We start from the raw sequence: 27,795 nt of genomic DNA, 5'->3' as shown, positions 1-27,795 counted from the left end.
TCATCTGTGTGGTCAAAAATGAATCCTGGATATATCAGGGTGGAAGAGAAACCAGATTCAGAGCATGAGTTTCACTTTAAGCAAAGGATCCAGGAGTTGTACTGTATTCACATTCCATTTTTGAGAATATAGTCGCATGACTGTTCCTAGTCTCAAAGGAGTTAGGAAAGTGCAATCTTAGGGTGGCATGTGGCATATGCCCAGAATAAATGCAGAGAAGATTTTGGTCGACAATTAGCAGTTTCCACCACAAGGATTATAAAATAGCGGTAATTGCTACGATATCCTGCCAAATTATTCTCCAACCTTGCTTTCCTACTGGGGACTTTGTTTTCATTACTTCAGAGAAGGCCAAATTTAACTGCAGAGGAGACATCTCACTATTTTATAATGCTGAGTCACTCATTCATGAGGTAATGTTGACCTCTGCCTAGAACAGAGGTAACATTAACAATGAGTGTAATGCTTGCTGCTAATTATTGCAATTCATGATCAAAATGTACTTTTCTTAATGCTTTGCAAACAGGTACAGATATGTTCCAATTAACAGATTTTTGTCCACCTACTCATCTTCACCTGTGACATGGTACTGGGGAGTTGAGGGATGGTTAAAAAACGGAATAAAGATCTCTTCCTACACACAGCCTAACATTTCCCTATCCATCATCTCTTCCCCTTTAGAGGATTGCAGGAGAAGGCAATGTAGAAGGATATGGGCCACTTTTGCTGTGATTTAGTCATCAGGCCAAGAGGGATGTATGCTGCTAGACAGTGCCTTTCTTGTGGCAAGAAAGTACATGAGGGCAGCTTCAGATTTTCTCTGAGGATTAAGTTGAGGAAAATGCCCCTCTGCTGAGATTCCCCCAGAGACTACAAGAGGGTGAGTGTTTTACAGGAATACAGATAGGAGAGTACATTTATTTTGTCGACTAAGTAGTCACTCAATAAATGTTTACTGATGTCAACGATAGTATATACACACAAGGTCATCCATGTTAAGAGAAAAGGAAAATATTCTCACAACTTTTCAGAATTCCTTCCATAGAATCTTACTCATTGTTGGTTTCTTGTCTTAAGCCGGAGCTCAGCTTCAGGAGTACTTTTCAAAATATCATGTATTTTGCAAACTCTATATAACTCCATGTGTCATTTCATCCAGAAAACTTGTTTGTAATGCTTTTTTCTCTGGACTCTAAGCTGCTTGGTGCCACCAGGCCTTGAGAAAAAGCTGGCCTTCTGATAGGATTGCTATTGAGTAACAAAAATTCTTGGATTCTGATAACATCTTTCATGCAGAAACTCAAAGCATCTCCTAAATTATAAGCCCATTCTTTTACTCTGTTCTACACTCTCACAGTGAGTAGAATGTTTGGGTTTTTTTTTTTTTTTTTCTACCAAGAATTTTTCTCAAGTAGCCCAGTCCACTTCGTTTCAAATTAAACCACCCAAATTAATGGTCCAATTCCCCATATAATACTAGGTTTAATCTTTGCACAGGCAGAAAGCTGGTCTTTGTAACTCCTGACTAGGACCCAGTCTAGGTTTTTAGTGCTGGTTCTATCATTTAGATTATGTAAGAACAGGCATCGTAAATCTATGGAATGACTTAAAGTGTAGCTAATCAACTGGCCAGAGAACCTAAGAGGGGTAGGGTCTAAGGTAGAATAAAGAAGAAGTAAGGAATATGACTCTCTTACTCCTCTCTCCTTTCCAGCATTTCTCAGTTGCAAGGATGAGGAATGGATCTGTGCTTTATTAAAATAATTGGCAATGATTCCGGCTAGGGGCATGGCTGCCAGCAGCATTAGGCCTTCACCTCACCAGACACATACAAAGAAGAAATAACTTTTGGAAACACAAGTTGCAGGTACTACCAGGATTATAGAAGGCATATCTTTCTCAATACAGTTTGCGATTTCATCCAGATCTCTGGTGAGCTACCAAGGTAGGTCTACTGGAAAACTAAACAAACCAGGAACACCTTGAATTTGTGTGGCCATTTGTGTTCTTCACAGCATGTTCACATCTTTTATCTCAGGTGTTCTCACAGCAGCTCATGGGAGTAATAATAAGAGCCCGATTATTGAGCATTTACTATGTGCCAAGTGTACACATATTCACTCATTGACTCTTCACAACAATCCTGAGAGTTAGGTTCTATTGCTAGCCCCATTTTACAGATGATGCTTAGAGAGGTTGAGCTTCCTGAGTTCACACAGTGGTAAATGATAGAACCAGCACTAGAAACCTAGACTATCCAGAGCCCAGATGCTAAATCACTATATTATATGGGCTCAATGGCTTTTAGAGAATTTAAGTGATTAGGATCCAGTAGCGCTGGAGTTAAGACTTATTTGTCCTGCTGTTTCCTTATTTCAGCATTCTACTGTTTGGGGGAGCTCTTAGACTTTGTGTTTAGATTACCTTCTTTGCCTGAGTCCACTGTGGCTGTGATTTTCCCTCCTGTAGTTGCTCAGGAATCAACCTTTTCCAAGGTCAAGATTTGAAATGTTTAATTTTCTGCAAGTTGACATTTTACCATTTCATTTTACCATTCATAGTGCCAAAGCCTCCTGCAGCTTTTAAAGGAGTAATTTCAGATATCCACTCCCACAGCTCTAAGAACAACTCATTTCAATCTTGGGACCTTGACCAGAATTCAGGGAAACTAGCATGATCCTTCCTGACGTTTCATTCCATCTACTATCCAAAGCTGTTTCTACAAGGCATCACCTACGAGGTAAGAGGTGGGGAGAATTTTAGTTTTCCAGATGAAACCCTTTACCTGATGTTTTGTACTGGGAAAACAAAATGCCCAGATGACTAATGTTCCTTTTCTTTTCTTTTCTTTCCTTTTTTTTGAGACGGAGTTCTGGTCTTGTCACCCAGTTGGAAGTGCAATGGCACGATCTTAACTCACTGCAACCTCTGCCTACTGGGTTCAGGCGATTCTCCTGGCCCAGCCTCCCAAGTACTGGAATTACAGGCGCCCCCCCACCACTCCCAGCAAATTTTTGTATTTTTAGTAGAGACTGGGTTTTACCATGTTGGCCAGGCTGGTCTCAAACTCCTGACCTCAGGCGATCCACCCATCTTGGTCTCCCAAAGTGCTGGAATTACAGGCGTGAGCCACCATGCCCAACCAACTAATGTTTCTTTATTCATTGGGCTATTTGGGGATCATGCAATTAGTGGAAAAATATGCTCCATAAGGTTTTGTTGCTAAGGAATAGTAGTGCAAACCCATCCAATCTAATCATAATACAAATTATTCAGTAGATCTGAAATAAGTCCCATAAGCCCAGGAAAAAGAGAAGTCTTAATTATTTGTACCAAAGAATGGCTTTGGAAGATTAATGTTAGAGGAGGGCCTAATACATTTTTTTGATATGTATTTATGAAGTAAAAAACAACAGAGCGGGCACAGTGGCTCATGCCTATAATCCTAAACACTTTGGGAGGCCAAGGTGGGCAGATCACTGAGGTCAGGAGTTTGAGACCAGCCTGGCCAACATGCTAAAACCCCATCTCTACTAAAACAAAACAAAACAATACAATACAAGTAAACAAAAATTAGCCAGGTGTGGTGGTATACACCTGTAATCCCAGCTACTTGGAAGGCTGGGGCAGGAGAATTGCTTTAACCCAGGAAGTGGAGGTTGCAGTGAGCCAGGATGACCCCACTGCACTCCAGCCTGGATGACAGAGTGAAAACTCTGTCTCCAACAAAAACAAACAAACAAACAAAACAAATACAGGAGAAACATTTTTAGCAACTTAAAAGTCAACAAAATCATAGCAAGCTTCTAGAGACTTGTTCTTCAAAAAAATTTTTTTAATATTTGTGGGTACATAGTATGTGTACGTATTTATGCGGTACATGAGATATTTTGGCACAGGCATGCAATGTGTAATAATCACATATGGAAAATGGGGTATCCATCCCCTCAAGCATTTATCCTTTGTGCTACAAACAATTTTATTACACTCTTTTAGTTATTTTTAAATGTACAACTAAATTATTATTGACTATAATTATCTTGTTGTGCTATTCAATACTAGATCTTATTTATTCTTTTTATTTTTTGGTAACCATTAACTAGCCCCACTTCTAAATTATTATTATTGACTATAATTATCTTGTTGTGCTATTCAATACTAGATCTTATTTATTCTTTTTATTTTTTGGTAACCATTAACCAGCCCCACTTCCCCCATCCCCCCACTACCCTTCCCAGCCTCTAGTAACCACCCTTGTATTCTCTATCTCCATGAGTTCAATTGTTTTTATTTTTAGATCCCACAGATAAATGAGTATATGTGATGTTTGTCTTTCTGTGCCTGGCTTATTTTGCTTAACATAATGACCTCCAGTCCTATGCATCTTGTTGCAAATGGCAGGATCTCATTCTTGTTTATGGCAGAATAGTGCTCCATTGTGTATATGTACCACATTTTCTTTATCCATTCATCTACTAATGAAGACTTAGGTTGTTTCCAAGTCTTGGCTATTGTGAACAATGCTGCAATAAACATGGGAGTGCAGATACTTCTTCTATATACTGATTTCTTTTCGTTTGGGTGTATTATATACCCAGTACTGGGATTGCTGGATCATATGGTAGTTCTATTTTTAGTTTTATGAGGAACCTCCAAACTGTTAGAGACTTTTTCTTGATGACTGTTGATTAAAGACCATCTTGAAAGGATGTTAAAGGGGTTACTGGGCTGAATATTTATTTTCCCTAGTTTCTTAAATTCTGTATCTTTACCTATTGGTGATTTTGTTTTGAACTGGCCAAAATCTAGAGTTTTCAAGAGCTAATCTAGTACAAGATATTTAAAATTAAATGTAATGATGTTGATCTATTCTGTTAAACATGAGTGCAGTGATTCCCCTTTTAAAAATATGCATAAAACCCATGAGTCAAGGCCGATAAGAAGTCTAGAGACTATTCTAGAGAAAAGTAAGGCTACTTTTTTTTTTTATGGTGGCAAAGTGTAAAGCATTATTGGCACATTTAATTTTCTTTAGCTACTTCATAAAATTATCAGTAGTTAGCCATCTTCAATATACTCGATATAGAATGGGATGGAAAGAAGAAAAAAGTTAAGATTTAGTGAGCAATGTCTGTGTATTGAGAAATCATATTAAAAAGCATAAAGAGCTTTATGATAGATGAGCAAAAGATTTTAAAATCTGTTGCCTTCCCCCATTGTCTACTGTTATCTCCAGATACTACAACTCACATAGAGCAGAACCATCCCTCAACCTGTACTGTTCACTTATGGACTACAGTGTATGAGAGAAATTAAACTCCTCACACATTACCCTATTCTCTAATCCTCTGTAATTTTTGATCTCTTTGAAAAAACATCTTAGACTTTTCGTGATGTAATGCTTCACCTAATTGATTTAGATTGACATCCTTGCCCTAGCCCAAAGGAATCAGCTGTTTTGGTGTGCATCACTCAGGCAGCTTGCTTCTTGGAAGTCTATGTCCAATCTGTTGGTAGTATTGAAAAATCATAGAATAAAAAAACAAATAAGTCCTTTGGACAAGAAAGCATCAGCAGGAAACTCCTTTCCAGCTCCCTTACTCCTGTGATGATGGGATGGGGCTATTGCTGTGAAGAGACTGGGCAATTTATAGTAATATTTTGACTCACAAGGTTTTCATGAAAACCACTCTTCCTTGGTCAAGTTTAGACAGGTTCAGCATCTGGGAGCACCAAATACTATTAAAGTCTCCTGAGATTCTGCTGTCCCTTGGTCCTTGTTTCCATTTTTCCTAGGACCCCAAGTGGCCATAACAAGTTTATAAAGGAGGTGATATTCCTGTTTACTTTAATATTATGTTTCATAGTCCCTTTTACATTTACTTTTCCGACAATACTCCAAAATAGATAATTCTCTGCTTATTTTACAGACAATAAAACAAACCCCCCGAAAACAGGACATTTGCCAGAAGCTGTCAAGCTGGGAAGAAATAAAACCAGGATTTAAGGCAGGTGAGTTTGCCTCCGGAGTCCAAGACTTTCCCACTGGCTCTTCCCTCTTCTTCCTTCTGTGTCATGTTTGGCTCTCTTCTGCTGCTGCCTAAGCAAAGGATTAGCATTTAACAGGGGTTGGGAGGGATGCCAAGATGAGAACACCACCACGTGGAGAGAACAGAGCTGCTTGCTCAAGGACTCTCCCATATGCCGAGTCAGCTCAATGAGCTGGGAGGCAGAGTGTGCAATGGAAAAGCAACAGGTCTTCACCACTAAGCAGCATACAAATTCCATCTCCACCATTACTGAGTGGTATCTACTGCCAGGATCGGTGTGGTTGCATGTGACATCAGACTCCTAGAAGACCACATCATCCATGGATCACAGCCTCTCCACTAAATCACTAACTTTCTCCAAAGTGTGTGTTCCTGACTCCTGGTCTACACTCCAACTCTATCTTAGAGCTGAATCCTTTTCTACAACCAAGGCTGGTTATCAGATGGCCCTGACCCTCTTCTCCTAGTCCTGATGGGCCTGAGAAATCTTCATGGTAGCATCTTACCACCAATCTACTTCGTTTTCATTTTTGGTCAAGATTAGAACTGTACTTTCCATGTCTTGAACTTCCTGATTTAGACTGCAGATTATTCTTAGTTTCCTCTAACCTTGCTCCTATAGCAGTAGCTTACTCCAGTCCAGCAAGAAACTACCAGCCTATGACATGGCTGTGGCTCCAAGGTCATTTCACAGGTAGCCCTAGGGCATTTGTTAGCTTCACTGGGCATTAAAAGGGGCTTGAACTCACCTGGGTGGATCACCACTTTCCTCTCTAGAGTGGTGAGGGCAAAGTGGGGATTCTCCAAAACGAATAGATAAACCACCACTCTCCTAGGAAACACCTTTCTTCCCAACCTGTGGTCATTCAATGCCTACATTTTAACAGGCAGTACCAGATTTTCTGAAGGTTTGGGGAGAAAAGGAGAAAAGTGGGTAGATTGAGAGTATCACTACAATCCCATAGAATAGATTCCACATCACAGGCTATGATTTCTGGAATCAGCTTCTCTCTTGACAGCAGAGTTCCTATTATATCTTCAAAGAAATATATTAGTTACTAAATCCTTTAAAACATTTTATTATGAAAAATTTTAAACATATACAAAAGTGGATAGAATAGTATAATGAAGCATCATGTAGCCATCACCAGCTTCGACAATTGAAAATTCATGGCTAATCTTCTTTTGTGTATACCCCATTTGCTTCTCCCATGTCCTGGATTATTTTTATACAAATTCCAGAGTTTATATCACTTTATCCATGAATATTTGATATATATCTTTTAAATATAAGGATTCTTTTTTCAAAAAAACCCACAATGCCATTATCACACCCCCACATTAATAATAATTCAATATTATCAAATACTCAGTCTTCATATTTTTCTGTTTCCCAAGAGATCATTGTTTTTTACAATCGATTTCTTCAAATCAGAAACCAAAATGAACACATTACATGTTAATATGTCATTAAAGTCCCTTTGATATATATGCACCTTTTTCTTCTTTTTCTCATAATTAGTTGAAAAAAATAGATAATCTGTCCTGTAAAATTTCCCACATTCTGAATTTTTCTGATTGCCTTCCTGTGATATCCTGTCTCCTGTATTTCCTGTAAAATTGATAGAGGGCTCAGTAAGAATCTTGCTCAATCCTCTTTTTTTTTGTTTGTTTTTTTTAAGAGACTGGGTCACTCTGTGTTTCCTAGGATGGAGTACAGTGGCTACTTACAGGTGTGATCATTTATAGCTCACCATGGCCTTGAACTCCTCCTGGCCTCAAGCAATCCTGCCTCAGCTTCCTGTGTAGCCAATTTTCTATAAAAATATTTAATAGTTTGTGTTGTATATTTTCTTTTGCATTATATGATGAGGCATAGAGTGTATGATTGTTTCCCTACTTGTAATGTTAAATTTGATCAGTGTGTTCTGGTATTGTCAGCTTGATCCTTTCTTTATATAATTCCTCATTAAGGTTTTTATCTAATGGTTTAGAAGTCATTGAGGGTCTTTGCCCAAATTATTTATTTCATTAGGGATTGCAAAATGGTGACATGTAAATTCTGTTATGCCTTCTGCATTTATTAGCTGCAACTCATTAAAATAAAAACGAAAACAACCCAAAAAGCCTTCCCTTATCAACTACTTGGTGATGCTGAGATATGGTTCTTATGGGAAAAGTATGATAAATGCTTGATTCTGTCTCCCCTCACACTCTTTTTTGTTACCAGTTTCCAAAAGGTGACTAGTGAGCATTTTTAAGTATCATTATAAACACATGTATTTTAAAACATGTTTAATTTCTTTTATCACACTGAATGCTAATATTTCTGTATAGATAGCATTCTTTAAATTGTAGGTATGGATATGCAAATACAAGCAATGGAAGGCCAGCGCAGTGGCTCACGCCTGTAATCCCAGCACTTTAGGGGGCCCAGGAGTTCCAGGCTGCAGTGAGCTAGGATGTGTCACTGCACTCCAGCCTAGGTGACAAAGCAAGACCCTACTTCTAAAAAAAATAAATAAAAAGCTAAACATTGAACAGAGCCAAAAGGACTGTTTAGAGCTGTCCAGGAAGAAGGAGACCCATTTAGGGAGCAGTGGAAGGCTAATGAGTAATGGGCAGACTAAAGAGAATACAGAACCACGGAGCCAGCATTGGGCAACTGCAGTAAGAGTACTTAGTTGGAACTAAACAGGTAGCTCTGGAAGCTGGTGAGGAAGGCGGAGTGAACCCAGGATCAAAGGGAGAAATATGAGCCAGCAAACCCAGCAGGGAACTTGAGAGACAGCTTTTAAGTCAGAGTAAGGAGTTAAACTAAACAGCAACCTAATTTAAGCAAAAACTGCTGTGCATCTGTACATTGACAAATTACATTAGTATAAATGCAAAGATAGTCTCATCTCTATTGTTATGCAGGTCTGCTGGTCTTGTATTATACTTCAGAGATACAGAAGAGTGAAGTAGCACAAAGATGGGGAAGAAGAAGGAGGAAAGGCCTTGGGTTCAAGAATGTAATCTCTGGAGAAGTCTTTCAATGCTCCCTTTTTCTCAGGCAGCAACTCAGAGACACTAGAAAACTTCTTTGGAGACTGCCTGAGATCTGTACGATCCTTACAGAAAGCCATAGTTGATGTAAATATTTTTGTATTCTGTCTTAGGCTAATATAACAATGTATATTACTTAAGAATGATTGTAAAGATTTTTATCATTAATTTTAAGGGAAGGTATAGTAAAATCATCAGAGATTATAAAGTAAGAGAGGATCTTAAAGGTCATATAGTTGTAGTCTTAAATGAAAATATTAAGACAAAATCCTCATTCAATTTTTAAAAAGTTGACATTTAGATGAACAAATTCAACAGAATGCCAAGCTCTTTTGCCTCCTGGGCATAAAAGAAATACTAGCTTGATGAAAGAGTTTTAGCAATAAAAAGTAACAAGAAAAACAAACATAACTCACAACCATTATAAATTTTCCTTGAAAGGGGCATTCTCATATTTTATGAAATTAGAGATTGCTTAAACTACTTCCATTTTTAGAATTGGTAGTTTCAAGTCAGTCTGTAAAATATTAGCACTGAGGCCAGGATTTAGCATGAATACAGAAGTATTTTTTAACAGATAGAAACTCAAATGTAGATTTGGATAAGATCATATTTCCTTGATATTTTCCTTTATTAAACATAGCTTCACTTATCTATCCTTAAATAGAAGATAGAAATTTTGTGCTTTTAAAAACTGCTACTTTTTGGGCTTCTATTATTCTTTCTTTTATTGTAAAAGTAATACAAAGACCTCTAAAAAACAGAAAGATTATCAGACGTAGTGTATTTCCACTTAAAATGCTGTGACCATGTGTGGCCTGCATTATGACAAATGGTCATAGCCTTAATTTCAGCTTGTGTTGTCCACTTTCATCTGCTAAAGAAGCACCTTTTTCAAAATTGTCCCCCAAGAGTCACATTTAGTGGTTAAAAATATTACTTTTGAAAGTATTTTTCACTTTCTTAAGGTAAACTTCATCAGAAAGACTGAGTATTTTAGGGCAAGTTCATGCATGATGTTGGAGCTTACTCCTCATCAATGTTTCTTTCTGGATATGTGATCCATGTTCTTTAAGGAAAGGCTAGATGAGCATCAATAAATTCAAACGTAAATCTGAAAATGAACATTTAAACGTAACACATTATTCAAAAGAATGTATATGGGACAACTATTTTAAGGAATATCTCTTAGGGAAATATCATCTACTTAAAATTTGTGTATATGTGTGTTCATCCCTAGATGATACCAGAATAACCATTAAAGTGTCATCTTTTTTGGTTTGTTTTCTTGAGACGGGATCTTGCTCTGTCACCCAGACTGTAGTGCAGTGGCATGATCACTGCAGCTTTGACCTCTTAGGCTTAAGCTATCCTTCTACCTCAGCCTCTCAAGTAGCTGGGACTATATAGGTACAACACCATGCCCAGCTAATTTTTTAAATTTTCTTTGCAGAGACGGGGTTTCTTCTCTGTGTTGCCCAGGCTGGTGTTGAACTCCTGGCCTCAAGTAATCTTTCCACCTCAGCTTCTCCAAAGTGCTGGAATTACAGGCATGAGCCACCATGCCTGGTTGTGTGTCATCTTCTGAGGTATTATTTTGAGAACATAAATAAAGAATTCCACAATCAGTTTCTTTTAAAAATTTGGATTTAAAATCCTCTTCTCCCCTACAGTAATTTAAAAATATAATTATAATATGCTGTACAGACACTTATGGGTTAAAATGAACCAGATGCTACGTCCTTGTATTGTATGTCAGAACACTAAACCAATAATATAAAATGTTTATTCAAACAGCAGTAAGATACAAATTCTGAATGCATCATTGTTTTTATTTTAGCAGAAATAATATTTTAACTATTTCATGGGAACAGTGCACATCAATGGCCAATAATTTTGAAGTCATTATCACATCAAATAAATATGACTTATCTACATATGAAATATCTTAAAGATATGACATATCAATAGAAGATCTCACTCCAAAAATAGTTACAGAAATTTCATCAGCTAGGCTTGAAAACATGTCTTATTATGTAGTCATGCTTCTGAAGACCTGAGTTATTCTGTAACCAACACCCACCTCCTTACACTGTCGTAACCGAAGGAGCCAGCAGTCGTTGGAAATTGTTTACTCTTCGAAAAGACTGTTACATTCTTTGTCAAAGTAAAAACGTGGAAAAATTGACTGACCTGATTTACATAAGAATTATTGATTGCTTTAAATTGCCCTCCCCTCTTTACTTTTGTGGAGTGAAGCAAAATATGTAGACAAAGATAGAGTAACAGGTGTGTGTGTGTTTGTGTTCCTAAAAGGTTACTTTAAACTGTAGATAAGGTTAACTTTCTAAAGAGAGTATCTTTGTGCTTCTCCATGGATCAGTGATGTGGTCATTTTTGACCTCTTGCAGCACAACTCCAATAATAAAAAAATTTCAAGTTAAACTTGCCATTCATTCCAAAGCAAAACTCACTTTCAGATGATTATCAGAACAAAAGCTCAGTAAACAGACTTTTGAACCGTGAAACAAATAACTCCCAGGTGGTCAGGCAATTCCAGCATTCATTTTGGAAAAAGGAAAATGTTGCCATAGAAGTAAGCCTGTGTCAACATCCAGTTCTATTAGCTCCTTTCCCTCCTCACCTTAGAAGTAGTATGATAACCAAGGCAGTTCCTAGATGCCAATAAACATTAGTTGTTGTTGTTTATAGTGTAGTAATAATTACTTCCAAGTAGATATTGAATATCATCATATAACTAAGTATGGCTTGAGGGATGTGGAAGGAAGAGAAGCAGAGGAAATGTGTTTCTGTTGTCTACTTTGTAGGAGTGGAACATGGGGTTTTGTCTAGTTGCACATTTTAACTCCAATCAGCTGGCAGAATCACCTTCTCCCAGTCTGGCCATGCTTGTGGGTTTCTGTCCAAGAGTGAGGATTTAGCTGACATAGAAAGCATGGAAATGAGTTCATCCCTTTCAGCCTGGATTTACTGCATCACAGGGACAGCTCTTCAGTTACCCGTTACAGAGGTTCAAATGGTATTCCATCAGCTGGTGCAATGAAGAAAGCAAAATCAGGAAATGCAAAATTGAATGGGCTACCGCTTTACAAAATTTCCGACTTTGTTTTATAGGTTATTTTATTACCATCTTTACTTGTTTCGAATCATTGGAAAACTAAGTACTATGTTCATAACCATTTACATGTGATTTGACGATGAAGATGGAGCTGTTATATAAATACTACAGCATTTTGTTTTTAATGCCACCTGTGTATGCTAATGATTATATATTTATAAGTGAGTCTTTCAGGCCAGGCATGGTGGCTCATGCCTGTATTCCCAGCACTTTGGGAGGCCAAGGTGGATGGATAGCTTGAGCTCAGGAGTTTGAGATCAGCCTGGGCAACACGGTAAAATCCCGTCTCTACCAAAAATACAAAACATTTAGCTGGGCATGGTGGTGTGCGCCTGTGGTCCCAGCTACTCGGGAGGCTGAAGTGAGAGGATCACTTGAGCTTGGGTGGTGGAGGTTGCAGTGAGCTGAGATCATGCCAGTGCGTTCCAGCCTGGGCTACAGAGCAAGAGTCCATCTCAAAAAAAAAAAAAAAAAAAAGTCTTTTATCCATAAAAGCCAGAATTTATAATTCTTTTGTATTCATAAAGCACCTGTTCCAGCACTGGATAACTTATAGACCTATGGTCCCTTGATTACTTGATTACAATGTATTTGTTTAACATTTTGAATGGTAGCTATCTTTATAATTATATTATTAGAAAACTTGTATATATCAAGTAGATTCTAGTAGAACAATATTTAATTTAAAAACTAATAACAGTTAATGTATGGCATACTTATTATGTTCCACAAAGTAATTACTATTATTGTCCCACTTTACAGACAAGAAAACTGAGGCTCAACAAGATTGCTTGAATTTGCACAGATGATAAGTGATGAAACTGGGGCTCCAGCACAGTTCTGTGTGATTCTGTGCTGCTAACCACTACACTGTGTTGTCTCTCATATTTATACATTTGATGCGAGCCTTCCATACTTAAGTTTCTAATCCCCAACTTTAAGTTTTTCCAATTTAAAAAAGGGGGTGATGTGTTGCAGGAAAGGATTTCGTATGGGAAAGAAGTAAGGTTGTCCTTGATTCCTTGAATTTATTTGCTTGCCAATGAGGGCTGGAGTGTTTTCTGTCTTTGTTACTGTCTGCACTTTCAAGGAAAAGAAAGTCTTCTCATCAGTGATATCAGAGTGTACCAAGAAAGATCAGTTGCTGATTTTCAGAATAATCCAGGTCCCAGTAAATACCAATGATTTTTATCAGCTTAAGTCAGGCAGTCTCAGAATCAAATCCAATTCCAAGGTGCAAGTAGAACTGTAAGAAAGAAAAAAAAAAGAGAAATGTAATATTGTGGCTGGCAATTTTTGTCCTTTTTCACTGCGGACGTGAATATTTTGTTTAAAGATTTAGTTGGGCAACAGCAGCTTCAGAGAATTCTGCGAGATGGGGTTTGTCTCTAGAGACCCCTTCAGTATTAACTGGCTCCCTACTTGATGGTTGGGCAGTGTCTTCCTGCTGCCTGTCCAGGGATCCTCCCATTCCCTCCTTTTAAGTCTGTCTTCTGAAAAACAACTCCATATCTGATTTCTACCATCTTTCAAGTCTCCTGGCAATTTTTCCCTGCTGAGCTGGTTATTAGTTGGTTACAATGCAATGACCCCCATCTCTGATTATGTCATGACTGATGCTACTATGTTAACATGTTACATACTCCAGGTATGGTTTAATGTGCATTTTATGGACACCATGTCTTGACTCAAAGATTCTCTTTCTAGGAGAGAGAAGTGTAATCATAATAGAAAGTGTATTTTATTATAAAATAGAATAAAAAACAATACCACAGTGGATTAATACCCTGGGATACTGGGGTAGTTAATTTAGAGGCAGGACAAAAATTATTGCTCAGAAAAGAACACGTCAAATAATTGGGATTATTAAAGAGATTACATGCAAAAACCATAATAACACTTAAGTCTCCTGACTCTAATCTGTACTTTAGTTAACAGATCCCCCCCCCGCCCCGTGTAAAGAATATGTGCAGCTGGACGTGGTGGCTCACGCCTGGCTGAGCCCAGCACCCTGGGAGGCTGAGGCAGGTGGATCACGAGGTCAGGAGTTTGAGACCAGCCTGACCAACATGGTGAAACCCCATCTCTACTAAAAATATAAAATTAGCCGAGGGTGGTGGCACATGCCTGTAATCCCAGTTACTCAGGAGTCTGAGGCAGGAGAATCGCTTGAATCCGGGAGGTGGCGGTTGCAGTGAGCCAAGATTGTTCCAGTGCACTCCAGCCTCAGCGACAGAGTGAGACTGAGTCTCAAAAAAAAAAAAAAAAAAAAAAAAAATTGCTGGCCAGGCGCCGTGGCTCATACCTGTAATCCCAGCACTTTGGGAGGCTGAGGAGGATGAATAGCTTGAGCTCGGGAGTTCAGGACCAGTCTGGGCAACACGGCAAAACCTTGTCTCTAACAAAGATACAAAAAAATTGCTGGGAGTGGTGGCACACGCCTGTGGTCCTAGCTACTCAGAGGATCTCTTGAGCCTGAGAGATGGAGGTTGCAGTGAGCTGAGATTGTGCCACTGCACTCCAGCCTGAGTGACAGAGTGAGACCACATCTCAAAAAAAAAAAAAAATAAAGTAAAAAAAAAAAAGAATATATGCTACAGTATAAAAGGTTATCCTCCCCTCTTTGTGTCTCAGTAAATCTAGAACTGTAGCATAATCATGAACAAGACATTTTTATTCTTGGTTTAGTAGATATAGCTTAATAAATTATATTCTTTTGAACAACTATTGGAGCAGTGAAAATTGCTAGTCGTCTTCCATTCCAACTGAAAGCTTTCCTCTGAACAAGTTGTTGGGACATGTTCAGAGATGCCTATCATGAGAACATATAATAGGATAAATTGACTGTGGGAGAAGGCGGCAGAGATTAGTCACTCACAGGTTGGCAGCATAAAGACAAGGTAAAGGGCTGCACACCAGGCTTACAACCGTAAGATGAACCAGCATCCTGCCTTGGTTTGAGTGGGTGCTTATTTCTTAATGACTTTATGAATTTTCCAGACTTTGATAATAATGCTGCAAAAGCGAAGAAAGAGGTTAAGTATACAAGTTGTAAAAGAGATGTAAAGAGTTTCTCTATTTGTGGTATATTCCTTTAGGATTAGTTTCCCAATAGAGAGAACAATGGTTAATTGGAGAAAATATTAAACTACAGGCAAGTAGATACAAACATGTCAAGTATCAAATGCTAACTCAATGAGCACACTCTTGTCTTGTTATGTAACTGCTTGAATATCTCAAAAATACCTGCTCTAGGGTAAATTCTTATTAGATAACTATCCTGAGTTTTAAAGTATCCAATGATAACCAATAAATCTGTTACCTGTAGGGTTACATTATTTACTTAGTGCTTCTGAGACAAATCTCATACTAACAAGTATTTTATCACTAACAATCTCACCAGTCTCCCAGAATATCCCATGCTTGCATGGGCTACTGTGGGTATGACTTTGTAGGAAGTTGAGTGAATTAGAAGTGATGTTAGCTACACAAGAAAGGAAAGAGTCAGTCTGAGGCTGAACGAGTTTGGAAGCAACAGTGAATATTCAAAAAGGAAAATATCATTTTATCTCTGGAATAGAGATAGTAGAAGTTGATAAATGCAGAAGTGGCCACTCTTAAAATCCCAATCCATCCAGGCTTTGCAAAATCTGAATAAGGTCAAATCTCCCCAGGATTACTGATGTGTATAATCAGAAGAGGGGATGGTCAGAGAGGACATATTCAGAGGACTAAGTAAAGATAAATTACATGATGATCTTTTCTGTTACAGTCCTTCTTTCTTTTCCTGTTCTTATCCTTGTTTAACATAATGGAGTGGGCTCCTAAGTCTCGCTGGTGGCACCAGCTAGTATCCAATTCATTGCCCATTATTTGTAGAAGGCATGATGATTTTTTTCCATAATGCATGTAAGCCCAATATATAGAACCCTTGAAGTATTTCTCGTTGCTCCTAACGTGTTAGCCTAATTACAACTTTCTTGTTAGGGGTTGTTTCAAAATATACAGACCTATCTGAATATTCCTGGTATTTTGGTATTTTTTTTTTTTAATGGAGACGGGGTCTTGCTGTATTACCCAGACCAGTCTTGAACCGGGCTCAAGTGATCTGCTCACCTCGGCCTCCCAAAGTACGGAGATTACAGGTGTGAGCCACCATGCCCAGACTATTTCTGGTATTTTATATTATGTCCTTAATACCTTTTTGAAATTAACAGAAAAGGTTCTAAAATGCAGTGGTTCATCTCTCAGACCTCATTATTCTGTCCCCATAATGTGTATCACAATAAAAATGACTGACAAAGGACTTTGAATACAAGTAAATATAGAAGCTCTATGCAAATATGCCTGTGGAATCAAGAGAAAGAAAGAAGAAGCTCTTGGAATTGTTTACGCTTTCTTTCATCTGAAGTGCCATTTTCTCTGTACATCAGATAACATATTGATTTTAGTGTACTTCAATTCTCAATTTTCCATAAACCATAAAAACCTTAATGACTTCTCCAAAGCTCAAGTGAGAAGCAATCAATTAATTTTCCCAGCAGTTCAACTCTGTCAAAATTAAAGTGCTGTTTTAATGAATTTTTTAGACATTTAGGCTCTACACAGCAGCAGTTTAATGCCAAAAAGTCTTTCTTTGACCATTTCAGGAAAAGTTTAAATATATACCAATTAAACAGAAAGTTCAAATGTTTTAACCTTTATAATAGACATGAAAATGCAAGTCACTTTACATGGCATATTTCTAGAGCTTAACCTAATGCTAAGTCTACAGCAGCTCTGAACAGAACTGTTGCAGAATCATCCATAATATAACAGTGAAATGCATCAGCTACTACACATGTGATGCCATTCCTCCATGTTGTGATTTGAGGGAACACACACACACACACACGATTGTCCTACTTCCCTCCATAGGTCTGATATCTAAAAATTCCCACTGCCAATACCACCTCTTTGAAATGAGCCATTTTTTAAAAGGCCATAGTAAACTAGTAAAAATTCCCAGAAGGGAAAAGAGGATAGGAAATTAACATGCTTTCATTTGCACAATAATGACCAATAATACATTAGCACATATTAATTTATCGGATTACTTAACTTTCACTTAGAAAGCAGGGATTACAATTGGGACAGGTGCAGTTTGGAATGGTGGAAAGCAGGTGGCAACAGGGAAGTCTCCAGGGAGACAGAACAAATAGCAGTGATGGAAAAGAAGATTCTGAGAAGGGTACGGATTTGCAAAAGCTGGAAGTAGCTTCAAAGTAAAGTTTATTTCAGGCTGCTCTGAATATGACGAAGAAGAATAAAACACTGGAATATTAATTGAGCTGTGAAATGAGTTAAAAATAGAACTAAATTACAGACAGATAGGAAACTCTTAAGTGTCATTTGTAGAAGAATATGGATTGCGCTTTCAATAAAAGTTCAGTGATGTTGCTTGCTTGATACAATCTGCTTCATCTGGGGCATGAGAGAATCCACAGTGATTCTGAGAGGAGACCTTCATGGCATTTCATTTAGGGCCTGTTCAGGCTTTTCTGGTCTGTTTTTGGTTTGTATTTGATTTTTTTGGTTTTTTTTTTTTTTTTCACCTGGATTATAATGTAACATTTACTTAATGACTTAGTGAATTTAGGGAAGCTATCTTGAAGCTTCTTTATCTTGTTTATAATATTCTCTTTGCACAAGACTGGATCTGTTACAGTTCCTTTACGAGGAGGAGGCACTTTCACACACAACCATTAAACAGTCTAATTTGCCATTTGGCCTGTTTCCTGTTAGATTTCAAGGTGGTTGTAGACAGTCACATTTCTTGGTGCTCATCTAATCTACTCTTTCTTACAATTTTGAGTTAATTCCTTTGTCTACCTGTTAATCATTTATAGGCATTTCCATAGGATAGGTCTTTTCGAATCTCCCACAGGACTGACTGCAAAGTGCAGTGCTAGAGGACCTTCTGAGTCAAGCCCTGGGACTTCTTCACCTACAGAAAGCAGGTTGGTATTCTTTCTTGGAAGCTGACCTGCCTCACGGTTGCTGTAATAGAAGGAGTGGGCTATTATCATTTGAACTGAGTGCAGTTATTCCTCCCCAACCATCATTTCCAGCCACACCTAAAGCTCAGGCAACTGTGTGGGTGGGCAAACAGAAGGAGCTTATTGTCATTCATGACATAAATAAAAACCAAGAGGCAACCCAGTCACCAAGTGCAGGAAAGAAAATCATATCATAAATCTCATAAGTTATTTTCCATTTACATAACCAATAGCAAATATCACTTGTAGTGCTTAAATAATGTAAATATAAACTAGGAGTGACTCTTTTCATGGATCTTAATGAAACATCGTCTATAATAAGTATGGAATAAAAAGGCTCATTGAACAGATTTTAAAAAGTCAAAGATAATATAAACAAATGCTCGTACATGCATAATACATATGTGTCAGGCACTTTATGTTCATTGCCGAGACTGAAGTTTGCAGATTGTAAAAATAAATAAGCTTACAAATCCCTAAGGGATATTAAAAAAAATCTTTTGGTACATCAGACAAACTGATCTGAGGTTGATGTTCCTGGGGATTTCAATAGATTGGTTGGTCTGACCCCACAACTAGTGTGGAGATGAATGTTACTTAGTGATAAGTTAAAGGGAAAATAGATTTGTCTTTACAAAATGCTTTTGTTCATACTCTTTACTGAGACGCCCTGCAATTATGATATAATCTGTTTGTTTCATTCCAGATGTTCAGTCACTGTTACTTTGAAATAGGCTGGTGAACATTATTGTGTATTTCTTACACGTGGGCAAAGGAAAATTTTAGAAAACCACATCATTTGTAAATGGTTACATTGACAGAAGCAAGAATAAACTCAAACTTCTCTACTTTAATTTCTTAGCCTATTTACTACAGAATCGCTGATATATATACCAATTCCTAGAGTAGTCTAGAAAAATCTCAGGTCTGCGTTTGTTTTCTCTATTGTTTTTAAAAACAATATTTACTAAAATTTTTGTATTAAAATGTAATAATTGCTTTTTAAGAAAAATATTAAAATGTATTAAAAGAGAAGAATAAAACTCACAGATAATGTTAACAGACAGGACACATTTTGATGCATCTCTTCCCTTCTAAGAAAAGTTTGATTCATACTATATATACTGGTTTTCATTAATCTAGGAGGTCATCTTTATTAACATCCATCAATACTTTATGCACTATAATAAAATAAATGAAAAATTATGCCAGTACTATGATGCAATGCTTAACTACTAAGAATTATTATTTTATACTCGTTGAAAGAAATCCTTTAGACGTAGTTTTTATCAAATATCTTTACTTACATAATAAAAAATAAGTGAAACTAATTGTCTAGGTATTACTAAAACTTTTTCACGTTCAAACTTTAATTCTTATGATTCACTCCATGATTCAGACTTTTCAACATTTGTAGTTTTCCACACAATATCTTCTGTTTCAGCTAGGATATTGGCAAGACAGCATTTCCTGAAAGAGTGTTCTGTTATTGTTTCTAGAACTTAGCTTCAAGCTGACCTCACCCCACCTGCAAGACTTAATACACTTGGACGTGCCATGAAATGACAAGAAATATTAAATTTTAGATATGTAAAAATATTAAAATTTTGCCTCTTAGAATCTGTGAAGTACGGTATATGTAACCCATTTTTGTGCTAAATGTTATAACATGAGATTTACTACTATCTTTTAAATTATGATGGTTAAAGGCTCTACAATAGTCAATTTAACTTATTTAAGCAATCCTCTATTATTGAACATTTAGAACCTTTCCCACTTTTTGCTGTTGTAAATAAAGGTATGATAGTCATCTGCAAGCACATACCTTTGGTCACATCTTTTATTCTTTCTCTCTTTCTTTCTCTCTTTCTCTCTCTCTCTTCTTTTTTGAGATGGAGTCTCACTCTGTCACCAGGCTGGAGTGCAGTGGTGTGATCTCGGCTCACTGCAACCTCCGCCTCGGGTTCAAGCAATTCTTCTGCCTCAGCTTCCCAAGTGGCTGGGACTACAGGCATGCACCACCACGCTCAGCTAATTTTTTGTATTTTTAGTAGAGACAGGACTTCACCATGTTGGCCAGGATGATCTCAGTCTCCTGACCTCGTGATCCACCTGGCTCAGCCTAGGTAAAATGATATGTGGTTTGCAATTTCTATATATTGCCAGATTGCTAACTGAAATGTTTGAATCAACCAATGACCAGTAGACTATGTAGGCACACAATATTTTCTAACCAGTAGTTTTCACTACTACTCAGCATATATACAAATTAAATCTTGCCTCTTCACCAGCTTACACTTTCCTTTCATTTATTCCTTTACTTTTATCACCTCCAACATGATGAATAATTCCTTTTCCTGTTTGGTATTTACTCCTTTAATGATCCTATGAATTTCCACCAAGAAAGCTCTTAGTCATTGCTTCCCCAATCTATACTAGATATAGCCAGCCACCTTAATTTTCCTCTGAAGTCAGTTTTCTTAATCACTTCATTGCTCTAATTTTTTTTAGATACTCAAGGGACTAAACCTGAATTTATTATTAGCAGCTTTTTGTCATGAAGGTAGGCGCCTTCTATTTAATTTTCCTGATGAAATGCTTATTTATGTCTAGTCTTCTATTCAATTAGTCATTTTTGCTCTTGTTGAGGATAATGAAGTCATTGCTCTCCGTTCTGACCTAAAAGGTTTCTTTTAGAAATATTGTCAGGCCTTGGTGTAATAAGCAAGATTTCCATCTCTTGTATATTTATGGGCCAAGTCTTTCTGATCACAGGAGGTTTATGTAGGAAATTAAAACTATTGTTAATATTCATCCTTTCAGCAAGCATGCACTGGGCACACACTATGTATAAGGTGCAATGCTTAATGCCTGTGATAATACCAAGGTACATAAGGCACATTCCTGGCCCTATAATAATATGTCAAATTTATTGGATTCTCTTTATGCATCAGACTTGGGTCTAAATGTTTCCATGCACTAACTCATCTAATCCACGCAAAATGATATGAGATTGATCCTATTATTAGCCCCATTTTACAGATAAGGAGACAAAGGCAGGGAGAAGCCCAGGATCACTCAGATGGAGACTTTGAGATTTGAACCTAGGCTGTCCGACTCCAGAATCAGGTTACTTACTACATACTTTCCTATAGAGCTTAGAGAATAGTAAGATAGACCGGATTTATGCATAAGATTCGCTCAGATACTATAAACAAGGACATGGTAGTGCAGGGGTAGGGGAAACGGGTGAAATCAAGATGCAAAGAAGAGGTAGAATAAGTTTGTTGTGTAGAAATGAAAGAGAGTAGAAATAAAAGTTTGTTGGGGAGAAATGCAAGTGAGTAGTTCAGTGTGGGGTGGAAAGACAAACTTTAGAGTCCAACACCCTGGACTCAAATTCTGGCTCCAGCACATGTTAATTGTAAAGCAACTTCTCTTAGCCTCAGGCACTCAACTTCTTTTAGTCCTAATGAGCAAAGGTATAAAGTGTAGAAACACACGATATGTTTAGGGAATGGAAGTAATACTGGGTAGAGCAGCTTTAAGGGGATATTAGGGACAGTTCAAGGAAGGAAGGAAGGACATGTGTGTGCTCGTCCACAATAATTGTGGCAGAAGACAGAATAGGTATGAGGAATTCTTGGAAGACTTGAAGACAGCAGAAAATGGATGGTCATTTTACTGAAAGGAAATCAAGTAGAACAACAATAAGATTGACTGCAGTGCTCTTTGGAGTAAGAATAGACTGAAGAAGTGAACCTGGAGGAGGCCATTGGGATTGTCCAAGAAAGATAAGGTCAATAATTAGGGCAATGCCTGGAAAAGAAGGAGAGAGATTCCAAAATTATTTCAAAGGTAGACTTGAAAGAATTTGATAGCCAACTGGGGATTTGGGACTGAGTCAAAACGTTCCTCAGGTTTTTGCCCCGGGGACCTGCAATGATGACAAAGCCTGTGCAGAGAGAAACTGCAGTTAGTTTAGCTGTGAATCAAGAGTTGAAAACTTGGATGTCAGGGGTATAGTTGACTTTCTGAAAAGTTTGAATGCAAAGGCAAAGAGACAGTGGAGAGTTTGAGTGTCAGTAATCCTAAGGTTCAATTAGGAATGTGCATTTCTTTAGGATTAATGCTTTTCTTTCTTTAGCAGAACCCAAAGTTAATTGTATATTATGGAGTCTCCTCTCATGCTTATCAGAAACCTTCACTTTTTTTTTCTGCATTATTTCTTTGAGAACTTGATGAAAGCTATGAACTTCTTTTATCCCCAAGTTTGTGTGTGTGTGTGTGTGTGTGTGTGTGTGTGTGTGTGTGTCTGTGTGTGTTCGTATGGGGGGATCATAAAAAGACATAGAAAATTTTGCATACAATTTTAGGGAGTTCTTGTATTTTTAGAAGCTCATGAATCCCAAGAATCTACTCTGCATAACTTTTTTAAAACAATGTGTTAATTTTTTTCTATCTATAATTAGCTGCACATCAGGTGCTGTGCTAAGTACCCCACTTATATTAGCTCATTTAATCTTTCCCACAGCATTTCCATGTAGGTATTACATTTTGAACATGGGTGACATGGAGTTAGAGTTGCCCAGGGTCACAGAGCTAGTGTGTGGTATAACCAAGATTTGAACTTAGGTCTCCATATTATGGTTATCCAAAGAAACAGAACCCATAGGATGCATATAAATATGGAAAGGAATTTATTATAAGGAATTGGCCCGCATGATTAGGGAGGCTGACAAGCCTCAAGCTCTGCAGGGTGAGTGGGCAAGCTAAAGACCCAGGAGAGCTGATACCGCATTTCCAGTCTGAGCCCAAAGGACTGAGAACCAAGAGTGCCAATGGAGTAGCTCCAGTCCAAAGGCAACAGGTGTGAGATCCGGGAAAAACCGATGTGTCAGTTCATGTCTGAATGCATGATAAAGCATATGACCCTATCAGGCAGGAGGAATCCGCTTTTACTTGGAGGAGGGTCAACCCTTTTGTTCTACTTAGGCCTTCAACTGATTGGATGAGGCCCACTGCCCATCCAACATTGGGTAGGGCCATCTATTTCACTCCCTCTACTGATGTGACTGATACGTTTACCCCAAACACCCACATGGACCCACGAAAAATAATGTTTGACCAAATACCTGGGAGTCTGCTGGATTAGTGAAGTTGACACATGAAATCAACCATCACAATCTCTCTGGCCTCAGTTGCAGTGCCCTATATTGTCATTTTAAAAAATACACTCTAATATTTTTCCTAGGTGAACTTCCTGTTTGCTTTCAAACACACCTTACTTAAATTATCCATGTTAGAGCTGCTGCTTTTCCCTTGTTTCCTCTCTCTCCCATTACGTTCTCCTAACTGAAGATTTTAAAGTAAAAACAACTTGAATTCATTCTCTTTGTTTTATCCTCTCTTTATTTTTTCCCCAAGATGACAAACTATCCAAGGAAGTTTCTTTCATTTTGAATGTTGAAAGAGGATTTGTCAGGTAAAAGTGAATCCACAGATACCCACTAGGAGTGCGTATCAGGTGTTAAAAGAGTTTTCAAATTCACTGTATGCAATGGAAAATAAGTGCTGTTTTTTGGTAGCACTATTGAAAATTTCAGGTGCCTGCTTAGTATGCAGTGTGCGTGTTCATAAAAAGTCAATGCACGATTTAAAAAAATATATTGTGGATGTTTTTAGGCCGTGGAGCAAATCCAAAATAACAGCTGGGATTTTACTTCTCCTGGGGGACTCCTCAAACTCATGAAATTCAGTCCCAAGAAGTCATAACACTCTGTTAGTATGAAAGCCCTGTGAGCAGGAGATTGGAAGCTCGGTTGTCAGAGTACAAAGGAAATGAAAGGGAAGTTGCTCTTTCTCCCCATCACACACATTTTCACCTCTTCAATAGACTGAACGTATCCATGCAAGCTTGAAAAAGATGATCAAACAATAAAATTAAAGCTTTTAGTTTACAGGGTTTTTTTTTTTTTCTTTCCTACCAGGTGAGGGAGGTACTAGGAGTAAGAGATTATGTCTTCTTGCCCCGTTATTTTGAAAATTTTACATTGAAAAGGAAATCAAGTGAGGCCACATTTAAGAGTAGGTCTCTTGGCCTATACAATCAACTATGCACACTGGTTAAGGTAAAACAAATTAAACTAAATTTTGAATTCTATAAACCCAGGCTATAAAACCTTTCGAGCTACACAAATAACTAGGAAGAATTTATGTTCAAATAAGGACCACAAATTCTTAATATAAGTGAGATGATGTCTATAAACAGTGGCTGTAGTCGTAGCTTCAGTCTTTAAAGGACATTGATTTTCAAATTTAGTAAAGGAGAAAAAGAATATATCTTATGTCCTACTGGCTGGTAGATATCTTCCTCATAAAGCTCCAAATAGTGCTATAATTTCCTTGGAATAGATTTTTATAAATGGTGCTTTGAAGATAAGATGATTTTAGACAATGAAACCAAGTATTTCAGACTAAGTTTTTTTTTTTTTTCCTTACACTTTTAAGTTCTGGGGTACATGTGCAGAATGTGCAGTTTTGTCACATAGGTATACATGTGGCATGGTGGTTTGCTGCACCCATCAACCCATCACCTACATTAGGTATTTCTCCTAATGTTATCCATCCCCTAGGCCCCCATCCCCAACAGGCCCCGGTGTGTGGTGCTCCCCTCCTTATGTCCATGTGTTCTCATTGTTCAACTCCCACTTACGAGTGAGAACATGAGGTGCTTGGTTTTCTGTTCTTGTGATAGTTTGCTGAGAATGATGGTTTTCAGCTTCATCCATCTCCCTGCAAAGGACATGAACTCATCCTTTTTTATGACTGCATAGTATTCCATGGGGTATATGTGCCACATTTTCTTTATCCAGTCTCTTATTGATGGACATTTGAGTTGGTTCCAAGTCTTTTCTATTGTGAATAGTGCTGTAATAAACATACGTGTGCATGTTTCTTTACAGTAGAATGAGTTATAATCCTTTGGGTACATACCCAGTAATGGGATTACTGGGTCAAATGGCATTTTTAGTTCAGTGATTTCATTCTTTTTTCTGGTCTGATATTATAGAGTGATCTCAACAGTATCATGAAAAGGATTCATTAAGGGGCTATTTCCCTGTGGTGATGTGCTATGTGTAGCTCAAGCGAGGTTAAATACCATCATCATCAACTAACAATGATTGCTTACTGTCCCTGGCTCTGGGGATGCAGAGGGGTAAGCCATGGTTCCTCTTGAGAGAGCTCAGGGCCTAGTTGATAACTTAGGCATACGCACAATGATGATACAAGACACTGGATGTTGGTGAACAAGTGTTTAGACAATAAGTATTTTGTGGTGGGAAGGATATGAATCTATCCTTAAGAGGTTCTTTAATCTCACTTGTATAATCCATATAATAATATCTGACTCTTACACACAGAAGAATGCATTAACTTGATCTTCCCTATTAAACTATACTTTTTTTTTTTTTTTTTTTTAAGAGAGGGTCCAGCTTTGTTGCCCAGGCTGGAATGCAGTAGTACAATCACAGTTCACTGGGCCCAAGTGACCTCCCACCTCAGCCTCTCGAGTAGCTGGGATCACAGATGTGCATCACCATGCCTGGCTAATTAATTATTATTTTTTCTTTTTCTTTTGGTAGAGATAGGATCTCACCATGTTGCTCAGGCTGATCTCAAACTCCTGGATTTCAGTGATTGTCCTGCCTCAGCCCCCCAAAGTGTTGGGATTACAGGCATGAGCCACCACACTGGGCCTAATTTTCTTTTTGTATCCTTAGCTTTTAGCTCAGAGTCTATCACATCGTAGGAATTTTGCCTATGTGACTTACAATACTATTAACAGGTGTAAGCTGGAACTTCCTCTCCACTATAATCCATCACTCATCTTGGCAGGACAAGTGCTGATTGCACTGTAACTGTATGAGTATGATTCAGTCCACACAAGGCGTTTATTGTGTGGCTTTTCCAGAATGATGCTTGTTAGACCCACTACGGACATATAAATGTTATATAAGCTGCTGTAAAATGTTGTGGTCATTTCTTTGTTGTCAAAACCTAGGTCTTTGCTTGTATACATACATCAAATGTCTTGGTTATGGCCTGATTGGCCTTGTCCCTTTGGGGAATCAATGGCAAATGCCTTTCTCTACATAAAATTGGCAGGACTAGACCTTGAAACGAGGTTAGGAGCAGACTAAAGTACCCAAGGAGTCTTGTTCATTTTAGGATGAAGGGTGGGCCATTTAAAGGCGACAGGTGTGATGTTCGTATTGATTTTCTGGATTTTACTTTTCAAAGAGTCTGGAAAGAAGATTTGAACAGCTCAGACAGGATTTCTACTGATAACCCCCCGGGATGGTTTGACTGTGCCCTTCATTTAGCCCTTCAGTTCCTCTATCCTTGAAGCTTCTGGACCCGAGTCTCTCCATTGCTTAGGAGAGATAGCCATTTGCTTTGGCAGCTGGGCAGTTCTGTAATGACAGACAGCCACCCAGGCCAGCGACAGCAGCAGAGGCAAACGTCTTCACCCGATAAGACCGCTTATGCAGTGGCAGAGGAAAAGAAGATTCAGCCTTTTCTAGTTAATGCATTTCTCTGGCAGTATTACTATGTTTCCAAGAGGAGAGGGAGAGAAGGCCAGTGTGAGCCAATGTCCTCAATTCGGGAGAGCAAACTGCAGTTCCTTCAGAGGCCAAAATAAACTGCAGGACACCGAGTCATTCATAGCAGTGCAGTGGTTGGGCCCCAACAACCACAAACCAGTAGTTACAGCCTCAGGGGTCCTAAATTCAACGGTCCACATCAGATACTCCGGAGGGAGAGACAGGTATTTTCTAGCCAGCCCCTAGCCTTGAGGCAGAGGCAGATGTCATACTCCACAGGACAGTCACCGAGTGTCACCTGGAACACTGTCAGGAACCCCTCCTAGCATTACGGTTTTGAAAGCACAAGCAAGAGCCCCATGTCTGGGCAGAATCTTCCAGGCTGTATCACAAAGCTGTCTCCCTTCCACCTGACTCATTTTTCCACCGATTTTCTATGAACCTATGACAAGGGGAAGAAACTAATCATAAAACCTGATCATAAAACCCTTCCTATGCTTGAAGACAGCGATTACATATTCACTCAGCCAAGGTCTCCCTGCATCATTTAAAACAAAAGAGAGTCTCCATTCACGCTCTTCCCACCCTGCCAGGAAACATATTCCTGGGACCAGCACTGACCATCCCAAAAGTTGCTATTTCCCTCAGTTGAGGGCGAAGTTAGCAAATCCGTAGCTGCAAGTCTCAACTTGGGGGAGGGGGCGACAGCCAGGGCGTAGGGAGAGCGGCGCGGAGGAGGGACTAGGGGGGAGGACACTGCCCCTTACTCCATCGAGGTCGTCGCCTAAGCCAGAGAAGCCGCCAGTTTGGGCTCTGGGAGGAAGGCGGGGAGGGAGTGGCGGCCGCGGTGGAGCAGCGTGGGCTCCGCAACAGCGGCTCGGTGCCAGGCTCGGTACCTGGCAGGCCAGGCG

At 38.5% G+C, this 27,795-nt stretch overlaps 1 long non-coding RNA gene across 1 annotated transcript; it reads left to right on the top strand.

Annotated features, from left to right (window-relative positions):
- Positions 1 to 1,055: 1,055 nt before the first annotated feature.
- On the top strand, positions 1,056 to 19,892 carry LOC105502643. Its single transcript, XR_001000369.1, has 4 exons — positions 1,056 to 1,356; positions 2,617 to 2,740; positions 5,931 to 6,012; positions 19,775 to 19,892. It is a non-coding gene; the product is annotated as an uncharacterized LOC105502643 (long non-coding RNA).
- The last annotated feature ends 7,903 nt before the right edge of the window (positions 19,893 to 27,795 follow it).

The sequence above is a fragment of the Colobus angolensis genome, unplaced genomic scaffold, assembly GCF_000951035.1.
Source record: "Colobus angolensis palliatus isolate OR3802 unplaced genomic scaffold, Cang.pa_1.0 Scaffold80, whole genome shotgun sequence".
NCBI lineage: Eukaryota > Metazoa > Chordata > Mammalia > Primates > Cercopithecidae > Colobus > Colobus angolensis.
Note: the sequence above shows the minus strand (reverse complement) of the source record. Positions and strands in the feature narration are given on the sequence as shown.